Consider the following 20,205-nt stretch of genomic DNA (forward strand, 5'->3'; position numbering starts at 1 on the left):
TAATACGCTGGATCTTGTCTGTAGAGATCCTGCTGGTTATGCAGAGCTTAAAAAGAATATGTCAGCTGGAGAAGGAGTACCATCCCCTGAAATGTGGGGGAGCTGATGATGCTGTGCCAAGTCTAGCCAAGTCTATAGACTAATACGATCCCCATCATCCCCATATTTGTTTACAGTGGTGACGGTGCACTATATTTTAATTCTATTTATTTATCCGTTTTTCTCCTTTTGTGATCATATTCTTTATGATGCCCGCAATAAAGTTATTTTAGTTTGTTACTTAAGGCAGAACTATATCTGCAGAACTATTTTCTAGTGCTCCTGAAGCCTTTACAGCTTGGGATCACGCCTCTCTATTCACTTCTCTTGTGCCAACTATCTTTTTTATACACTTGATTTTTACCTGGCATTTTTTAGTATCCTGCATTCCAAGAAATCTGAGTTGGGGATCATACCACCAGCGCTGTTACCAAGGAGCAGTTAGCCTGCTCTTTGCTTGTGAGTACTATTTTAGTTATTATATATACTGTTGTTTTTATTCAGTGGGCATTATTAGTTCTCTTTTCACCCTCTTTCCTGTGTGTGGACCATACCCCAGACAGAAGAAACCCACAACATATCCCATAAGCGGGGATTATACCGCTGTACGCCCTTCACACTAGAGCTAGCTATAGCTCTACTAAATGTGAGTTATTTCATCTATATACATATTGGAGCGTTCATATTGCACTATTGGTTATTTTTATCTGTTTTTTTGTCTTTCATATGAGTGGATTCATCTGGAAAAAGACACTGAGGATATTACTCCCGTTTAAGCACTTTATTCTAAATTTGATCTGAGTAAGATCCTTTTTATTACTGGTATTTGGATTTTTTTTACTTATTTTATGTGTTGTGATTTTTACTTATTTTATGTTGTGATTTTCACTGCTCATTATATTTTGTTAGAAGAATTGGCGCAGCCCTTACTTCTATTTTTCTCACTACCTTTATTTACTTACCTGATCCAAGCGCCGATGTCCCTCTGCGCTGGTCCAATACTCTGCCCTCTCCGACTTCCCATGACAAACGGGCTCTAATGCGCATGCGCAGCAAATGCATTTGACCTCCCTATAGAAAAGCATTTAATCAATGCTTTCCTATTGGGAAAAATCTGACGCTGGATGTTCTCATGCAGAGTGTGAGGACGTCCACTGTCAGATACTGGACCAAAGGTCCGTTTCAATTCAGGAAGCCCTCTAGTGGCTGTCTGGTAGACAGCCATTGTGGGCAGACTTAGTGCTGCAACGTGAACATTGCAGTTTCTCTGGAAGTGCAAAAGGGACAGTGCACCCAGACCACTTCAATTAGCTGAAGTGGTGTGGGTGCCTACAGTGTCTCTTTAAAGTGAGAATTCAAAGTCAATTTCAACTTTAAACTTGAAACTCAATTTAAATTTCACTTTGGATTCTCACTTTTGTAAATATCCATCTTTGGGCCAGGAGTACATCTGCTGTGGAATGTTAGCCATGGAAGTTACATTTTCCAGTAGTCAAGTACTCCTTGATGGAAAAAGTCCCCCAAACTTTAAAGTCCTCAGACGATAAAGTCATTTGAAGTTATGTAAAGTCACAGGAGATAGATTGATTGTCTACAACACAGCTCGACAAATCCCAAGCGCCAGGTTGCCATGAAATTTGCCTCGGTTCTGTGAGCCTGTTCAGCCCCTGAGGTTACCGGCTGCCTGAGATTGGAGGCGGGTAGGCAGACGGACGGTCGCCTCTTTAAGAGCTAAGAGAGGGAGGCAGGCAGCTGAATGAGTGCAGCGGCGAGGGAGCTGTAATCTCCCTTCTCTGCTCCCTCGCGCACCGGAGTATGACATCATTCCGGTCCCACATCACTAAACAGCGCTCTAGGGAGAAGAGCAGGTAGATGACAGCACCCCACTGGACCCCAGGGAAAGCTAATCCACTCCAACTTTCCCAAAGATAGGGAAGCTGGGTGGATTTAAAATAATAAAAGTAATGACTTGTGTGTGTGTCTGTGAATCAGTGAGTGTATGTGTGTCTGTGAATGTGTCTGTCAGTGAGTGAGAGTATGTGTGTCCATCAGTGAGCAATATTATCCCTTATTTTATTTGTAATTTGTGTGTTTTTACACTATGTTGTTTTTTATATATTTTTATTTAAGTGATTGAATACTAAGCAGATTCTATTTATATCTGAATCGCTGCAATTTACAATTCAAATTATGTATGTATGTCATTTTTTATTTTGGTGATTCCACACACTATATATCTTCCTGTTACGGTGCACCACACTCCTTTATCCAAACTTTTTTTAGCTGGCTCCTAGATTTCAAGCAAATTTGTCAAGCCCTGGTCTACAATGTACCAGAGAGTGTCAGCAATCTGTGTCTCCCAGGTTATCCAGATCGAGTCATCATCAGATTCTGTCATCATGTAGAGAGAATGCCAAAACAGCACAGCCACGTCAGTCCGTTACCTTAAAGGGAAACTGTCATCAAATATACAACTTTAGCTCTTTTAAAAAGGAGTTTAAAATTACACCTGTGCATTGTGCTAGCAGTAATGCAAGCAAATGTATAGATTGGGAGAAAAACCTATTTAAAAGGTTTTTTCTCCCATCTCTCTCTCAATTCCTCAGCAGACCTCATACAGTAGGTCCCTCTGCTCTCCACCCATAACCACAGTGCATGCTAGTGTTGGCTAGGGTATGTTCAGACGCCGGCATGCTGGCAATGCAGCTAGCGTATTGGCAGCCTCAAGGATGTATCCCCAAGCAGGACAAATTGTCAGAGAAAAGACTAGGAGTGCCACTGGAGGTGGGTGTTACAGAAGTCTAACAACTCGTTAAGGTGATTGAGGTGAGAGAGCGGATGGCCAGGTAAATCATGACAGTTTCCCTTTAAAGTGCTCTCTCAAGCCTGGTCTACATTGAATGGTGAATTGTAGTCAAATGCCGGTTGATGGTTGAGCTGTGACTATAGCCAAGTTGAAGGCTTTTTTTTTTTTTCCTAAAGGACCACTATAGGCACCCAGACCACTTCAGCTTAATGAAGTCTGGGTGCCAGGTCCATCTAGTGTTAACCCTGCAGCTGTAAACATAGCAGTTTCAGAGAAATTCAGCCTCTAGTGGCTGTCTCACTGATACCCGCTAGAGGCGCTTCCGTGCTTCTCACTCTCATGCTTCGCCAGCGTCCATAGGAAAGCATTAAGAAATGCTTTCCTATGGACTGATTGAATGTGCACGCAGCTCTTGCCGCGCATGCGCATTTGACGCTGATATCGGGAGAGGGAGGAGAGTTCCCCAGCGCAGAGGGAGCCCGGCGCTGGAGAAAGGTAAGTGTTTAACCCCTTCAGCCCAGCGGGAGTGGGACCCTGAGGGTGGGGGGGGGGACACCTAAAGACCCTATAGTGCCAGGAAAACAAGTTTTGCAAAGTCTTGCTTAAAGCAATAGTGTCAATTTGTAGGTTTTTACGAATATAAATAAAAACAAACGAAGAAAAATAAATGATATATTTATATATAAATTATATAGAAATGTATATAAAATGTATCTATTTATTTTTGTGTCCCTCTATTTTCCCTTACTTTCTTTTGATTTATTTTTTCAGATAAGAAGATAAGAAAAAAATTAGAAGTCATTTTTGGTGTGTAGAGTGTGATTTTTGCCAATTGTGGGCAATGGGTGTTTTTAAAGCAATGTTATGTGTGCAATGCCAAGCTAATTTACTTGCACTCAATTGGTCAAATATGTTTAAAGGATTTACTTACCTCTGTCCTGGGATGTCTGGCTCACAATTCAGGAAACAGAATGGGTGCCTTGTTCTATGCATTTTTACAAGACTTCAGGCAGTCACCCATAGAAGGGCACACCACAACCATCATGGACAGAGGAGAACAGAACGGAGACACTAAGATATAGGGATCCAGTGCAAGGAATGAAAGATAATAATTATCAATAAAGGTAAGTAACAGGGGAGTATAATTATTAAGATACAAGGTGTATAAGGAAAGGGAAAGAAATATGACAGTGCCACTTTAAGAATGAATTTCGTTATAAACAGAGAAGTTGTTTTTTAATTTACATTGGCATCAGTCTGCTGAAATGTCCCAGACTTCATGTCAACTACAATAATTTATCTCAGTGGCAAAACTTCAAACAACGTCTATTTAAGCCACAAACTGTGCTAGTGTGGGCTGGAACAATCTCCATGATTAAGAGAACACTTTGTGCACCATAACAACTTCAGCAAAATTAAGTTGACATGGTGCCTAGGGTTCCTGGGGGATTTATTACCTTATAGAGTTAAGCCATATATGAACAGTTTAACCCCAAAGTTGTGTAGATGGTGCCTGTACACTATGCCCCTCTTGTTTCGGTGAAGTCCAAGGCTTCAATGAGGAACCTGCGCACCTGAAGCTGACGATGGGATGAGAGCATCAACGGTGGCCCTCAGCCTATCACCAGCTTATAAATCAGAAAATTGTATGAGAAAGGTACGCACCTTTCTAGTAGTGGATGTGATATTTAGGAGAGTTAGCATGCAGAGTGCTACAAAATAAATGTTTTTGTTTTGCAAAAAGTTAACATGTTGGGCATACAAAATATACAACTTTATTATTTAGACCAGAAGGCTACAAAACGCATGAGGCATGTTGGTGCCTGGAATGTTCCTTTTAAACAAAGTGTGGCTGCTTTCTATGACATAAGATAAGTTTATCTCTGGGAATTGAATTAAAATTTTCCCATTAAAGCCTATGGGAAAATTGCTAACTAATTACCGTAGATAAACTTATCTGTGGTCATATATTCCATCGCCTTAGTGCATTAAATCAGATACACATGAGTACACATTTTAATCGGAACTGCAAATTAGTGACGTCATCATCAAGGCAAATATAAATAAATAAATACATTACTCAGTATTAGGACACAATTGTTTGATTAAAACAAACATTATTTGATTAATAATCAGGTTATTCTTCAAATGCCCAAAGCATATACCTGTAGATGTGTAAATCACTTTAATTAAGGATAGTAGAGTGCAATAATTTAGGTTTTAGAGCATCATGGGAACTGTAGTTTAATGATATCTGCAGCTCGTAGCTTAACCTCGTATGGCTACAGTTATTATGGTTGGCAAGAAACATACTGGACTGGATATATATGCCATAGAAATATATATATATATATATATCATCATTGTAAGGTGCTTTACATCTTGGTTTGGGAAAATAGTAGACGTGTCACACAAAAGACACATCCGTGTATTTGTATATGGCCCTTAACATAACCAATATTTTTTTCTCTTTAACTGGAATATATTGAATTCTGCTCCTTTATTTATTTATTTTTTAAAATTCTTTATTTTTTGGCATTACACAGAAAAAGCAAGATGGCATTTAGTACACTGACATGCAAGATATTGGTTATTACAGGCATTGGAATGACAACAGGTTAACGGACCACTATAGGCACATAGACCACTTCAGCTCAATTAAGTGGTCTGGGTGCCAGGTCCATCTAGGTTTAACCCTGCCTGCTGTAAACATAGCAGTTTCAGAGAAACTGCTATGTTTATAATAGGGTTAATCCAGCCTCTAGTGGCTGTCTCATTGACAGCCGCTAGAGGCGCTTCTCACTGTGATTTTCACAGTGAGAAGACGCCAGCGTCCATAGGAAAGCATTGAGAATGCTTTCCTATGGACTGGCTGAATGGCGCGTGGCTCTTGCCGCGCATGCGCATTCGTCGAAGAGGGAGGAGAGTCCCCAGCGCAGTGTTTAACCCCTTCCTACCCCTAGAACCTGGCGGGAGTAGGAGCCTGAGGGTGGGGGAGACACCTAAAGACCATATAGTGCCAGGAAAACGAGTTTGTTTTCCTGGCACTATAGTGGTCCTTTAACCCCTTAAGGACCAAACTTCTGGAATAAAAGGGAATCATGACATGTCACACATGTCATGTGTCCTTAAGGGGTTAAGGCCTGCGGAATGCTTTTTTTTTCTGAGAGAAGAATGTATAACATTATATAACACACGTGGTTAAAAAAACATTTCCCACACAGGGATGTGGTAGTGGTGGTTAGGATGGCTACTTAAAGGCAGCGTTTCCTTGTGAGGTTCCCTCTTCCCAGTATCATAGTGGTGGGCAGGGTATGAGCTCGAAAAGTCAGGGCAGAGGGGGGTAAGAAGGGAGCCATATACAATATTATTGCGGTGGTGCTGAGTAAAGACTAATCAGCAGGGAATGACAAGTGGTGTTTCTTATTCATATATGCCAGTTATATATAAAGAAAAGTAAAATGGCTAAACATTCAACAACATAACATACAGTAGTGATTAGGTAGCTTTGGGTGGTAGCCTAATTGTTGGTGGGTGAGACGATTGCGACCGTTCAGGTCTGAGGATGTGGAGGCGTCAGACGTCTGGCGGTTCTGGGTATGAACTCCCTGACATTGGAGGGGTCTCCGCGTCTCCGTCAGGCTCAAGCTGCGCATGTGAGCTCCGAGCTCCATGAGGCTACGTGCCTTGTAGGTAGCGCCCGAGTAGGTAAAAAGGAGCTGTTAAGGCAGTCCCCACCTGTATGGAATGTCCTTTGCTTGAAGTTGCTGCAGTAGTAGTTGCAGGGATCTTTGCCAACTAATGGTGCTTCTAGTGAGGTCTGGGTATAAGGCCAGTGATGAGCCCACAAATAGTAGGGCCATCTTACCCCAAGCTGCGGACATTAGTAGGGCTGTATCCTGCAGCGTCCTCCAAGGCATTGACCCATTCCGTAGTCACTATATGCCGCTTTTCCATCTCCTCGAGTTTCTGTTCCACCACAGATAGATATGAGCCTTGGGTACTTCCAGCAAGACAATGCGGGTGGTATCGCCTTCAAGGGCGTCTTTGAAGAAGGCCATGTCAGCCGCAATGTTGGCTCTCTGTTCCGCAAATAGGGTCTTGAGCTGGTTGGCACTGACTGGCTCATCTTCCGTGGGTTGTTTGGGTTTGGGAGTAGTGCGCTCGAGGCCTCCTCTCCCACATCATAGGGGATATCCTCCGAGGAGTAAAAAGAGCCCTCGTCACCCATCGCCATCTTTTCCCACGTGGCTGCTTGCGATCTCCGCAGTAGTTCCCCCGATATCTCGGGATGTAGGGCCCTTGTCAGGTTTTTTGTTTTGTGTTTGCACCCCATGGTGTACTCTTGGTGACAGAGTGGAGCAGATAAGTTGGGGTAGGTTATCCACACAAAAATCAGCCTTTTCATAAGGTTATGGCCTGGTGCTCACAAAAATGCGGATTTTCCGTTCCTCGGTTGGCTCCGCCTCCGAATTCTGCTCCTTTATGATTCAAAAACCGTTAATGTCAATGTATATGTAGATTGTGAATTGTGTGTTTCATTTCTTTGCAGTAGTTACAACTTATCAGAGCAAAAACAAACCATGATTTCAAAAGAACTACCTGTAGAGCTCAGAGTAAGGATTGTGTCAATGTACAGATCTGGGGAAGGCTACATAAATGCTGGCTGCATTGAAGGTGCCCAGCAGCACAATAGCCTCCACTATTGTTAAATTAAAGAAAATTGGAACACCCAGGGCTCTACTGAGAGCTGGCCACCCTTCCAAACTGGGTAAACGGGAGAGAAGGGCCTTGGTAAAAGAGGTGACCAAAAGCCCAATGGTCACTGTGGATATGCTCCAGAGGTCATGTGTGTAAATAGGAGAAACTTGCAAAAGGACAAATACAATTGCAACAATGCACCGATCTTGCCTTCTGCTCACTGCAATACACATAAACGTCTGCTTGGAATTTGCAAAAAAGTATGCAAAGGACATTGAGATTGTGAGAAACAAGATTCTCTGGTCTGATGAAATGAAGATTGAACTGTGTGGCCTTAAATCAAAGTTTCTTGTCTGGAGGAAGCCAGGTACTGCTCATCATCTGTTCATCCCAAAAGTGAAGCAGGTTAGTGATAGCATTGTGCTTTGTGAGTGCTTTTCAGAGTCAGGGATTTGGAGACTGGTCAGGCTTGAGGGAAAGTTGAACGCAGCAAATACAAAGATATCCTAATTGAAAGCCTGGGCCTAAGACTGGGTTGAAGATCAAACTTCCAACAAGACAATGATCATATGCAGAGAACCTAGACAACTCAAGTGTGGCTCGGGAACCACTCTGTGAATCTTCTTGAGTAACCCAACCACAGTCTGGACTTGAACCCAATCGACCATCTCTGGAGAGTTGTGAAAATGACTGGCCATTGACAGTCTTTATTCATCCTGATAGAGTTTGAGAGGATCTGTAAAGATGAATGGCAGAAACTAGCTGAAAATCATATCCAGACTTGAGGCTGTAATCACTGCCAAGGTGCGTCATTTAAGTACCGAGTTATGGTCCAATGTAATATTTACATTTTTACAGTTTAATATATTTGTAAAAATCTATTTGTTTTTGCTTTGTCATCATGGGATATTGAGTGTAGATTGAAATAAATAGTTATATCTATATAAGACATTAAATATGACTTTGATCAAAAACTTTTACCCATTCACTTTCAGGAAAAATCAGAGTGTGTATTATTTGTACAACGACACATATATAGTACATAGAATCTCATGCCCATGTGGGTTACATTATATTCGACAAACTTCAAATGAACTATGGGAGCGAATAAGAGGGAACCGCTCATCAATCAGATGATAGGATTTGTGATAGGATTCGGGGTAGGATTTCAGAAAAGCCGGTAGCTCAACATTTATTTGGAAGCAAGACACCAGTTCCCTTCAATGAAATGTATTGACATTGAACATATTCAAGAACCACGACTAGGAGGAGATAGGGTCCAGGAGCTTCTGAGAAGTGAGTTATTTTTGGATCCACACTCTGGACACATAAGCTCCAAAAGGCTTTGAATTAATTTTATATTTATTTTATTTCATATTTATGTCATGTCATCTTTTTCCATCATAATACACAAATGTTCTTTAACGGGTTGACTTGGGATTCCAAAGAAATAATACACCTTATCGATTGATGCCTTCAGCTCAAGAAGACACTCAAGCTATTATAGGTCTGGCGATTAAAGGATTCTGGATTTTTTAGGTCCACTTCACTTTTCTGGTTTCTGTTTTCTTTCTGGGTGGGCCCTATCCTCACTTTCATACACTTTTCCCTTTGTTAACAGGCTTGCGAATAGCAACAATGTCTTGTTAATACATTGCTAAACACAAATACACACACACACCAGTCAAGCCATAAGACTTGCTTTTCCCACATAAATCTCACTTTAACAGTACGCTCACTACTGCAAGGGATTCTGGGTGTATATATATATATATATATATATATATATATATATATATATATATATATATAGCTACTGTAACGAAATAAAAAAATATTTTTATCTGAAAGTTCCTCTATAAGTCATACCACTTCCTCTTTGTGACTAAGACGACCTTTCTCCGTGATTCTCTGCCAGCTTTAATTACAAAACGGTTGTGAATGACTTTCACATCCGGTACTGACCGCTGTCAGCATCACTTCCGGGCCTTTCCTAAATAGCTGCTGAATGTGTTGCCTGCCAAGCAGTCCTGTCTGCTCCTTGCCCTGACTTAACTTTGCAGTAGTCTGAGGGTTCAGATCCCAGGTCAAGGCAGAGTCAAAAACAACTTCATGTTTCTCCTCTTAACCTCAAATTAAGCTTTGCCCACAGCAATGTGCCAGGCTTAGTCACTGGAGCTTTACATTATGGCGTAAGAATAACTATTATTAAAAATTTCTTTTAAATATCTTAAAGGAATACTCAAAGCATCACAACCACTACAAGCTGCTGTTATGGTAATTGTGCCAGGGTAGGAGATGAACGATGTGGCTATTTATACTGAGAGGGCTATTGGACTCTCCCGGCACCATTACAGTGTTTTGCGGTGGTTATGGTGCTTAGAGTTTTCCTTTAATATAATCCTTAATATACCATCTCTTCTACATGGACATTTTTGAAGAACTCACTTGCTTGAGTTTCCCACTCCCCCTCTGTGACATCCAGTTTTCTGCGAGTTTGGTCAGATTGTTAGTTTTTGCTGATTTGTCACTTTTTTTGCAAATATGACTTGTTTTTTTTTTTCAGGCGATTTTGAAAAGCAAAAAACTATTGCAAAACAGCAATCATTGGCTGGGATAACTGACAGTCTCACCCAAGGGACATAATGATGGCAGTTAGAAAGGGGGAGTGAGAAAGGTAGACAAGGACATTCTTCTAAAATTAGGCAACTTGCTTTGAGGTCTCCTTCTCCATATGCAATGCTTTGGATAAATAGTGGTAGCCCTGAACAGGTTTGCTAATAAAACCAGCATTCATTGAGGAATAGGTATTAAAAAACTAATTTTTTTCATAAGCTAAAAAAAATAAAATCAGTGCTATGGACATCGAGGGGATGAAGGGAGGGTGAGAAAATCTGACGCGTTTCATGCACTTTACACAAGCCTTCGTAAAATGTTTTTTCCATATTAATCAGAATTCACCCCTGAAGTATGTATTTTTTTCTGAAATTATTGCTGATCTTGTCTCAGAAAGTAGTTTTGAGTTATCTCCCACCCACTCCGGCGAAACGCTGTGCTGTGTGAGTTTATGATCACAGCAGAAACACTCCTGTTAACTATTGTTAAACTTGTTACTGTAACTCATAGTATATAATAGTGTCAGTTTTGTTAATTGCCAGAGATGGAAAAAGGGGTAGCAGGTGGAGACCTCTGACCCGTAGCTCCTCATTGCTGCACATTGTCAAACTGCTCACTGTGTTTAAAAATTCATGCATTATGCCTTTTGTCTTCTTAGATTGAAAAATCTTTGGACCGGAGGCCTTCCTACAATAAAAGAACAGTTTAAGTACCATAACGCAAGCCGTCCTTAGCAACTGATATGAAAATGAGAACTTCACTCACTGTACCTGTCGCTGGTGTAATGTAACCTGCAAGGTCACTCCTGCTACAACTGTATAAATAAAATATACTGTAGTTACATTGGGTACCTACTGCACTTACTGTACCTTTCTCCAGTGCAGCGTTTGCAATTGGTGAACACAAATGGCATTCGGCCAAAATTTTGTAAAACAAAATGGCTGCGCAGATACATACACAGATACACATTGACACACAGATACACCCACACGTACATACAAACACAGATACACACACCTTGACACACAGACACACTGGCAAATACAAAAAATGGCGCAATTTAAAAATTTTTTTACCGGGGTCAGAGGGGGGTTTCACGACAGGGCCGGACTGGCCCACCGGGATACCGGGAAATTTCCGTCGGCACCTGGGGCCGGGGTGACCTGCGGCCGCAAGGAGAACTTGAAAGGCGGCCGCAGGGGAAGCTCTTCATGAGGCCGGGAGCAGGCTCTTCTGGGGGAGCAGGCTGTTCTGTCTCTGCTCCCCCTCCCTCGCGTGCTAGAAAGAGACCGGGGCCGGAATATGACGTCATATTCCGGCTCTGGTCTCATTAAGCTGCGCACGAGGGAGGGGGAGCAGAGACAGAACAGCCTGCTCCCCCAGAAGAGCCTGCTCCCGGCCTCTTGAAGAGCTTCCCCTGCGGCCGCCTTTCAAGTTCTCCCTGCGGCCGCCAGCACAGCTACCAGTCTGCCCACCCACAGGTACTAAAAAATATGTATGTCAGTGGGAGTGTGTGTGTGTGTCATGCTGTGTGTGTTCCATGCTGTGTGTGTGTCTGTCTGTCATGGTGTGTGTATGTGTCTGTGTCATGCTGTGTGTGTGTGTCTGTCTGTGTCATGCTGTGTGTGTCTGCGTCATGCTGTGTGTGTGTGTGTGTGTGTGTGTCTGTGTCATGCTGTGTGTGTGTGTGTGTCTGTCTGTGTCATGCTGTGTGTGTCTGTGTCATGCTGTGTGTGTGTGTCTGTGTCATGCTGTGTGTGTGTCTGTATCATGCTGTGTGTATGTCTGTGTCATGCTGTGTGTATGTCTGTGTCATGCTGTGTATCTGTCTGTGTCATGCTGTGTGTGTCTGCGTCATGCTGTGTGTGTGTGTCTGTGTCATGCTGTGTGTGTGTCTGTAGCATGCTGTGTGTATGTCTGTGTCATGCTGTGTGTGTGTGTGTGTCTGTCTGTGTCATGCTTTGTGTCTGTCTGTGTCATGCTGTGTGTCTGTCTGTGTTACGCTGTGTGTGTGTGTCTGTATGTGTCATGCTGTGTGTCTGTCTGTGTCGTCTGTCACGGTGTGTCTGTATCATGGTGTGTGTGTCTGTCATGGTATGTGTGTGTGTCTGTCATGGTGTGTGTGTGTGTGTGTCTTTGTCTGTCATGGTGTGTGTGTGTGTGTGTCAGTCGTGGTGTCTGTGTGTGTTTTTAAAAATAGTGTTTTACTCACCTTTTTTTTTTCCAACGTCGTGCTGGTCTCTGCCTCTATGACTGAGATCATCAAGCTTGATGATCTCAGCCAATCCGCACTGACACAGGAAGCGCCTCTAGTGACCGTCTGAGTGTCTGTCACTAGAGGTGTCACTAGGAAGCAATGTAAACACTGCCTTTTCTCTGCAAAGTCAGTGTTTACATTCAAAAGCCTGCAGGGACAGGCTATAGACACCAGAACCACTACATTAAGCTGTGTGTGTGTGCGCCTGCTAGTGAGCTTGCTTGCATGTGTATGTGTGTGTGTGCCTGCTAGTGAGTGAGCTTGTGTTTTATGTCAATGAGCTTATGTATATTAGTGAAATTGTTTGTCTATGAGGCTGTGTATCAATGAGCTTGTGTGTGTCAGTGAGATTGTCTGTGTCTGCATGTGAGTATGCTTACTGTATAATTAAATGTTTTACTCTGAAAGGACCAATATATTATATTAGAAAAAGCTATATATATATATATATATATATATATATATATATATATTGCGACAATATATGGCGCAATGACTTATGGGGCTGGCATAGATTTTTTTTTTTACAGGGCTGCTTTGTATCCCCAGTCCGGCCCTGTTTCACGATGTTGATTCACTATGTCAAAGGGTTTCCCGGGGAAAAAAATTATTGGGAACCCCTGCTCTAGTGTAAAATAACCCGTACAGAGCTAAATACATACATTCCAACAGTCCTGATTTTTGCAGGATAGTTCCGATTTTCTGTTTTTGTCCCGCTGTCCCAAATTTGTTCCTTGGTGTCCTGCTTCTATGACCACCAGGAAACTGTTCCCAAAAAGCGCAGTGCAAGCATATCATTAGACACGTTTGTGCTACGCAAAGCAGTGAAACTGTGGTCTCTGCAGGGGGTGCATTAATGAAAGACGGACCTGCCAGTTTAGTACAGTTCCTGACTCAATTATCTCACAGGCAAAGGAAAGGGATTATTTTGTTTTGTGTGGGAGTGTCCTGGACCCGAGATCGAATGTAATTACAGTGTTTACTTTGCCATATCCTCCTCTCAGGTCCAGTGAGGAATGCCCCTGGAATATGTAATGGTAAACCCTTTGCATGGGGACTTGCAAATAAACCAGCCAGTTGGCCTGAATAAATTCATTCCTGTTGCACCCTTCATCTAGTCTATGCTGATGTTTGGGTATACGTCTGATTTCTTGGGGAATTTACTTGGAGAACGTTTCTTCTGGAGAACGTTCAAATCGATACCCGAACTGCAAGCTATAAATCACTCAGCCTTTAGCAGTTTGGGAGGAACCGAAAACGAATGGGTATCTGAAATACAAGCATTCTTAACAACTTCAATCTTTGTTTATCAGATAAATCCCCTATTTGCTATCCTTATGTGGGATTGCCATATTTAAGGACACCAAATAAGGGAGCTATCTGCTAAACAGCACCCTAATTTAGTATCTGTAAAAATGGAAATCTAACATAAGGGCACCAATTTAGGGAATTATCTATTAAACCGCTAAAAGATCAAAATGAAAAAAAAGTCTTAATTTAAATTTTTCAATTGTTTAGTAGATAACTCATTTATTAAGCCTGGCCAGGCTGGTGGCACCCCCCTACCTTGTGGTACCCGGGGCAGACCGCACCCCCCGCCACACCCGCCCCTCCCTTAGTACGCCACTGACCGTCAGGGTTATTCACTAATGCGAGAATTCAAAGTGTATTTCACATTTCAGATCAAAATAGCCAAACTCAAAAAAACTCTCTAAAGTCAGCTATTCTGTCAGTTTGGCTACTCTGGACTTTGAATTCCCACTTTATTAAATAACCCTGTGTATCTCTCGATTATTATTATTATTATTATATTATTTATATAGCGCCATCAGATTCCGTAGAGCTGTACAAAACTTTCCTTGTCTGAGTTCATTAATATCAAAATATAAATTAAGTGTATGCAGTACAATTCCTGATCCCACTGCTGTGTCCGTCTGTCAGTACAATTTTTTTTTTATATTTATTTCTGCATGTGCCGTCACAGGAAGCCATATTTCTTTGTCCGTATTTATGTAAACGTTCCTTCACTTACTTTGCTTATAGGGCCTTTGAGAGTTCCAATATAAATCTATTTCTGGATTTGAATCTGATTAGAACCCAGGCAAAGCTCATTTTTATGTTTTTCCTGATTTGCTGTCATCCTTTGCGCCTGTGTGGCTACGTATACTTTGTGTTCAATACTGCGGCAAACTGCACCCACCGTAAATTTGTGGTTAACATCACAGCAAGGGATTGTGGGAGTGTGACAGGCCAGATATTCAAGAAATGTTAAACAGCACTCTGCAATCTCTGCTAATCCTGCGCGTAGCTCTTTTTAATGTGATCCCCATGCTATCGATATACCAGTAGTTCCTGCACACACACCATTTTGCCGCTCTTTATCAACTGCTATTTTAGAAATGTAAGGGTCAGTGTAGGTCTCCCTACTATTCCAATAATAAGAATGTGAGGAATTTAGTATAACCCCTCCTTCAATCCCTGTATTATAGATAGAGAGAACATTAACCCAATAGATTATCACCGTTTCAACCGTTAAAATTAAATATTAAACTGTAGTCATAAAATTACCATTAAAAACCCTCCTAAACAGCCTGGATTTATTTAAAAATGAATTCAATCCCACAGCAAACTCAGAGCAACTGTAACAGTAACACCAGATGTACCCGCCGAGGTCAGTTAGTAGGTACAATAATCGTAAACCTACATCACCGTAATCCTAAACTCCATTAAAATGCAACAATAACATTCTGCTCATCTGACAAGTCTAGACAAAGGGGAGGGGGGAGAGACACGTGGGGAGCTGGTGGGGATGAGATACATGAAGGGGCTGGGGTGAATGAGAAGCATAAAGGGGCTGGGGGGAGAATGAGACACGTGTAGGGGCTGGGAGGAATGAGACACATGTAGGGGGTGGTAGGGTAATAAAACATCTGGAGGGTGAAATACATGGAGGGGAATGAGGCACAAAGTGGGGCTGGTAGGGAAATAAAACACCTGGGGGGATGAGATACATGGGAAGGGAATTAAGCCCATGGAGGGGCTGGGTGGGATGAGGTACATGGAAAGGTTGGGGAATGAGATACATGGAGGGGTGGGGGGTGGGAAACATGGAGGGGTGGGGGGTGAGAAACATGGAGGGGTGGGGGGTGAGTTACATGGAGGGGAATTAAGCACATGGAGGGGCTGGGGGGGATGAGATACATGGAAAGGATGGGGGAGGAATGAAACACATGGGGGGCTAGGGCGATTTTCTGTACCGGGGCCTGGTGGTTTCTAGTATGTGTTTGTGGCAGTGTGTCTGTGTATTTGAGTCTCCTACTTTGTGTCGTTGAGGTCAGCCAGTGATTTTGTAAGGGCCCCAAATACTGCTGAAGAGAATCATTTCTGTTTTTTAAATTTACTTATCAATACCATAGTTTATTTATGTCCTAGTCAGAACACTGAGATCTGTATCTCTACTGAGAATATATCACAATCACTGAAGCCATGTATATGCTTATATTTGAAATATTCTTATTCTTATTTTTAACACAAAGCATAGATGTATATGAAGTTCACTGTGCGGAAGAGGATGCTTTTTAAAATACTCCTTCACTTGGGAGTTAAAATTAATAGATTATGTGGCAATAGTGCTAGATTATTTCTATAGAAACATTTAAGTAGATGAAAAACTTTCAAGAGGAAAATAGGATGTGCTTTTCATAACAATATCCACCTAGCGACCAAACAGAAAAAAAAAAAAAACACACACACAAACATATAAAAAAATAAATAAATATGAAATGCAAATTTAGATCATTGTATACAGGACAATGGCTTGATTAGATTTCTACACTGGGATATTTTAGGAACCCAGATAAGCATTATAACCATTATCACTCTATCAAAATGGCAATCAATAGACATGTGTACATCACTAACAGCGTATCAAAACGATATTAATCTCTTGCAACATTGTGTCTAGTTCACAAACGGAACTGATCAGATTTTATAAAGTGACTCAATCAGATTACAATGAGTTAGAATTGCTCAGCCCGTTTAGCAGATAGTTTATATAAAGTCAAACGTAAAGTTGCTAGATACCCAAGACTGATTAATGCACAGAAACCACCTTCTAATGGACACAATGCAATGAAATATGTTTAGTACACATATCCAGCCAGCAAAGTTTATACAGTGCAGAGAGAGCAGTAGGATACAAAGATGCCTGACCCCGCCAGCGTTTCCGTCCAATCGCCTTTCACTTTTCATCAATCCTTTTACATTTGACTTTATGTCAAATGTCTGACAAATGGGCTGTACATTTATAACTCCTTGTTGGATGGAGTCATCTTCATTAAAGGACCACTATAGTGCCAGGAAAACAAACATACTCGTTTTCCTGGCACTGTAGTGCCCCCTCCCGCCGGGCTCTGGGGGGAGGAAGGGGTTAAACTTACCTCTTTCTCCAGCGCTGGGCGGGGAGCTCTCCTCCTCCTCGGCTGAATGCGCATGCGCGGTAGGAGCCGTGCGTGCATTCAGCCAGTCCATAGGAAAGCATTCTCAATGCTTTCCTATGGACGCTGGCGTCTTCTCACTGTGAAGATCACAGCGAGAAGCGCGGAAGCCCTCTAGCGGCTGTCAATGAGACAGCCACTAGAGGCCGGATTAACCCATTTATAAACATAGCAGTTTCTCTGAAACTGCTATGTTTATAGAAAAAAGGGTTAAACCTAGCTGGACCTGGCACCCAGACCACTTCATTAAGCTGAAGTGGTCTGGGTGCCTATAGTGGTCCTTTAAATCTGTTCTGTTTATGAAGTTCTGCTTGTGAAATAAGTCAATCAATCAATAAATGTAAAAGCCCAATGCTTTAGTGCCCAAAGGGTAGGTCCCCAGATGTTTTAAAACGACAGCTTTCATGAAGCTTTGTCATTCAAAAAGCATGCAAAGCATCATGGGGGTTCTACAACATCTGGGGATGTTCTTTTTTGGGAACCCCTGCTTTAGTGATGTATAAAAGATAGGTAATTCTACAGAATTCGTTTTGTCTAGGGGGATAGTAATGTTTATGAAACTGTGATCATGTTCTTTGTTCTGCTGACAATTTGACAAACACACTCCCAGCTTCTGCTGTTTATCAGTGATTTCCAATATACTTTATCTTTCCCTGCAGAAATATGCCGCGTTCAAGAAAAAAAAAAAAAACGTTTATTACCAGCAATGATAAACAAAATTTTGGGATCCGGTCAAAACTCATTATTGTGTATCAGGAGTGATAGATAAAGAAGTATAACAACCAGCAGTTAAGTTTTTGCGATGACGTAAAACGCGGCAGACTTGGCTACATATAAAATTATGTACTTTTTATCTGATGATTGAGGTGGTCGTTGTCGGTTTATGTTTCTAAATGGAATTATCATTTTATTATTAAAAATCCTGACTTATTTTTTTAAACATTTAAGTCAGCCGCTGGTCGGAGAGATCTGGAAACAGTCTGTGGAAGTTGGCTGGAAGTCTTGTAACATTGTCATGTGTTTATATTTCTGTTCATGGTTTGGTGATATATCACTAGGAGCCGAAGCCCAGCAGCTTCTGTCCCTGCGGCTGCACTGGTTAAAGAACAAGGCCCATTTGGAGAGCCTGCACCAAGCTGTATATCAGTGTACCTTGTCTGCTACATGCGCACACTCACCGACACACAGGCTGCACATACAAGGTGAAAGGCACGTTGTAGACAAACAGATTGACACTAAAAGCTTCCTGGATCTATGTATATACAGTGCAGGGGAGCGGAAGTAAATGCCTTAGAATGAAAGTGGAATTAGGACGATGGAGGGATGGAAAATGTGAGGGAGGAGAGAGATAGAGAGAGGAGATAAAGAAACGGTCTATGAAAGAGAGACATACAAGAGAGAATGCGAGAGAGTGAGAGAATAGTGAGGCAAGAAGAAATACTGAGACAGTCAGGAAAAACAGTCTTATAGTTAGTGAGAAACACTCTCACATAGAGACAGAGCAAGTGGAGTAAATCCAAGAGAGACCGAATGCACAGACACAGACAGAGAGGAGGAGAGAGAGACAGTCACAAAAAAGATGATGAAGGCAGAAGAGAGACAATCACACAAAAGGAGGCAGTGAATGGGAAGAAAGAGTGAAAAGGGAGATGAGAGACAGTCCTAATTATGTACAAAGTAATGAGAAAGACATACAGGGTCAAGAGACAGTGAAAGACAGAGTGAGGGAAAAGAGATAATGGAGGCAAAGGGTTTGAGAGTCACTCAGAGTGTGAGTACAGTGAGGGACAGAGAGTCACAGAGTGAGGAGACAGTGAAAGTCATGCAATGAAGGGGGAGTCAGCCACATTGACAGAGACAGTAAAATAAGGGGATATGCAGAAACAATCAGACAGACTGTAAGGGAACAGAGAAAAGGACAGAAGGAGCCATCAGTAGCTACACAGAGACAGTTACATAGACAATGAAGGCATGACAGAAAGCGAGAAAGAGACAGTTACACAAAGAGACAGTGAAGGCATGACAGACAGAGAGCGAGAAAGAGACGGTTACACAGAGAGACAGAGAAGGCATGACAGGGTGTGAGGAAGAGACAGTTACACAGAGAGACATTGAAGATAGGGAACTGGAGCAAGGAAAAGAGAGTCACGAAGCAGACAATGAATGTAAAGAGACATTGAAGGCAGGGATAAGGAGCAAGGAAGAGACAGTCACACAGAGAAAATTAAGGCAGGGATAGGGAAGAAGTAAAAGACAGCCACATAGAAAGGCGGTGAAAGCAGGTATGAGGGAATGAGGAAGACGCAGTTACACAGAGACAGTCACAGACAGAAAGACTGAAGACAGGGATAAAGAGCAAGATGGAGACAGTCCAGGCAGGGCTAGGCAGCAAGCAAGAGACAGTGAAAGCCAAAAGAAAGACACAAAGAAAGTGAAGTAAAGAGAACAAACAGAACCAAATCTAAACAGAAACGTATCCAGGCGCTGAGAGTGTGAGCGACGCTGAGTCAAAGACTCATTTCCTCCTGTACACGATCCCACAAGGGACAAATATTTCCCAGAGATAATGGATATAATAAGAACCTAAACTCCGGCCAGGAACACGATGCTCAGGAAAACAGGAGTGCCAGCTGGGTATGGCATGTAACCATGCAACTCACTGCTGGGGCACAGTGGGTCGGGGTGGTGAGGGGGAGGCTCCACTGCAATTAACACCTAACTCATCGAGGGGTTTATCCACCAAACATTGAGTCGTGGCGAGTTAGACGCAGACTTGCAAAACTGAGACCAAAAACAAAAAATGTAGTTTGCCAGAATAGCTGGAGTGTCATTGGTTAGCCATAATAATACATTCACAGTGTAACTTCCCATCAGATATTGGCAAACTAGGGGGGGGGGGCTCATTCTTTGGGGTATTGGGGAGTCTTACCCATTTCTCCTCCTCCTGATGAACAGACTTGCCAAATCCAACGTGTAGTAAACACGTATTACTTCTACATGCTGATTCACAGGTCATGAAAAGTGCTGACCTGCAGTATGCAGAATTCAAATACTGAATCAATTCACTAATCAAGGTGATGCTTTTTCATAATTGTTTTACCTCTAGAAGCATTGGAATTCTATATACCATGGGCAACAGTTTTCATGCTCTGCCCATTAGCATGAAGAATTGAGAGATGTCGTGAATGTCATGGGGAACGTAGGGCACCCATCCCATCGGTGGGATTAACAGGTATGTATTATTTAAGGATGTAGTCTGTAAAACGTCTACCAAAACAAAGGACTTCCTT

This window comes from Pelobates fuscus, chromosome 9 (genome assembly GCF_036172605.1).
Source record: "Pelobates fuscus isolate aPelFus1 chromosome 9, aPelFus1.pri, whole genome shotgun sequence".
In the NCBI taxonomy this organism is placed as follows: Eukaryota; Metazoa; Chordata; class Amphibia; order Anura; family Pelobatidae; genus Pelobates; species Pelobates fuscus.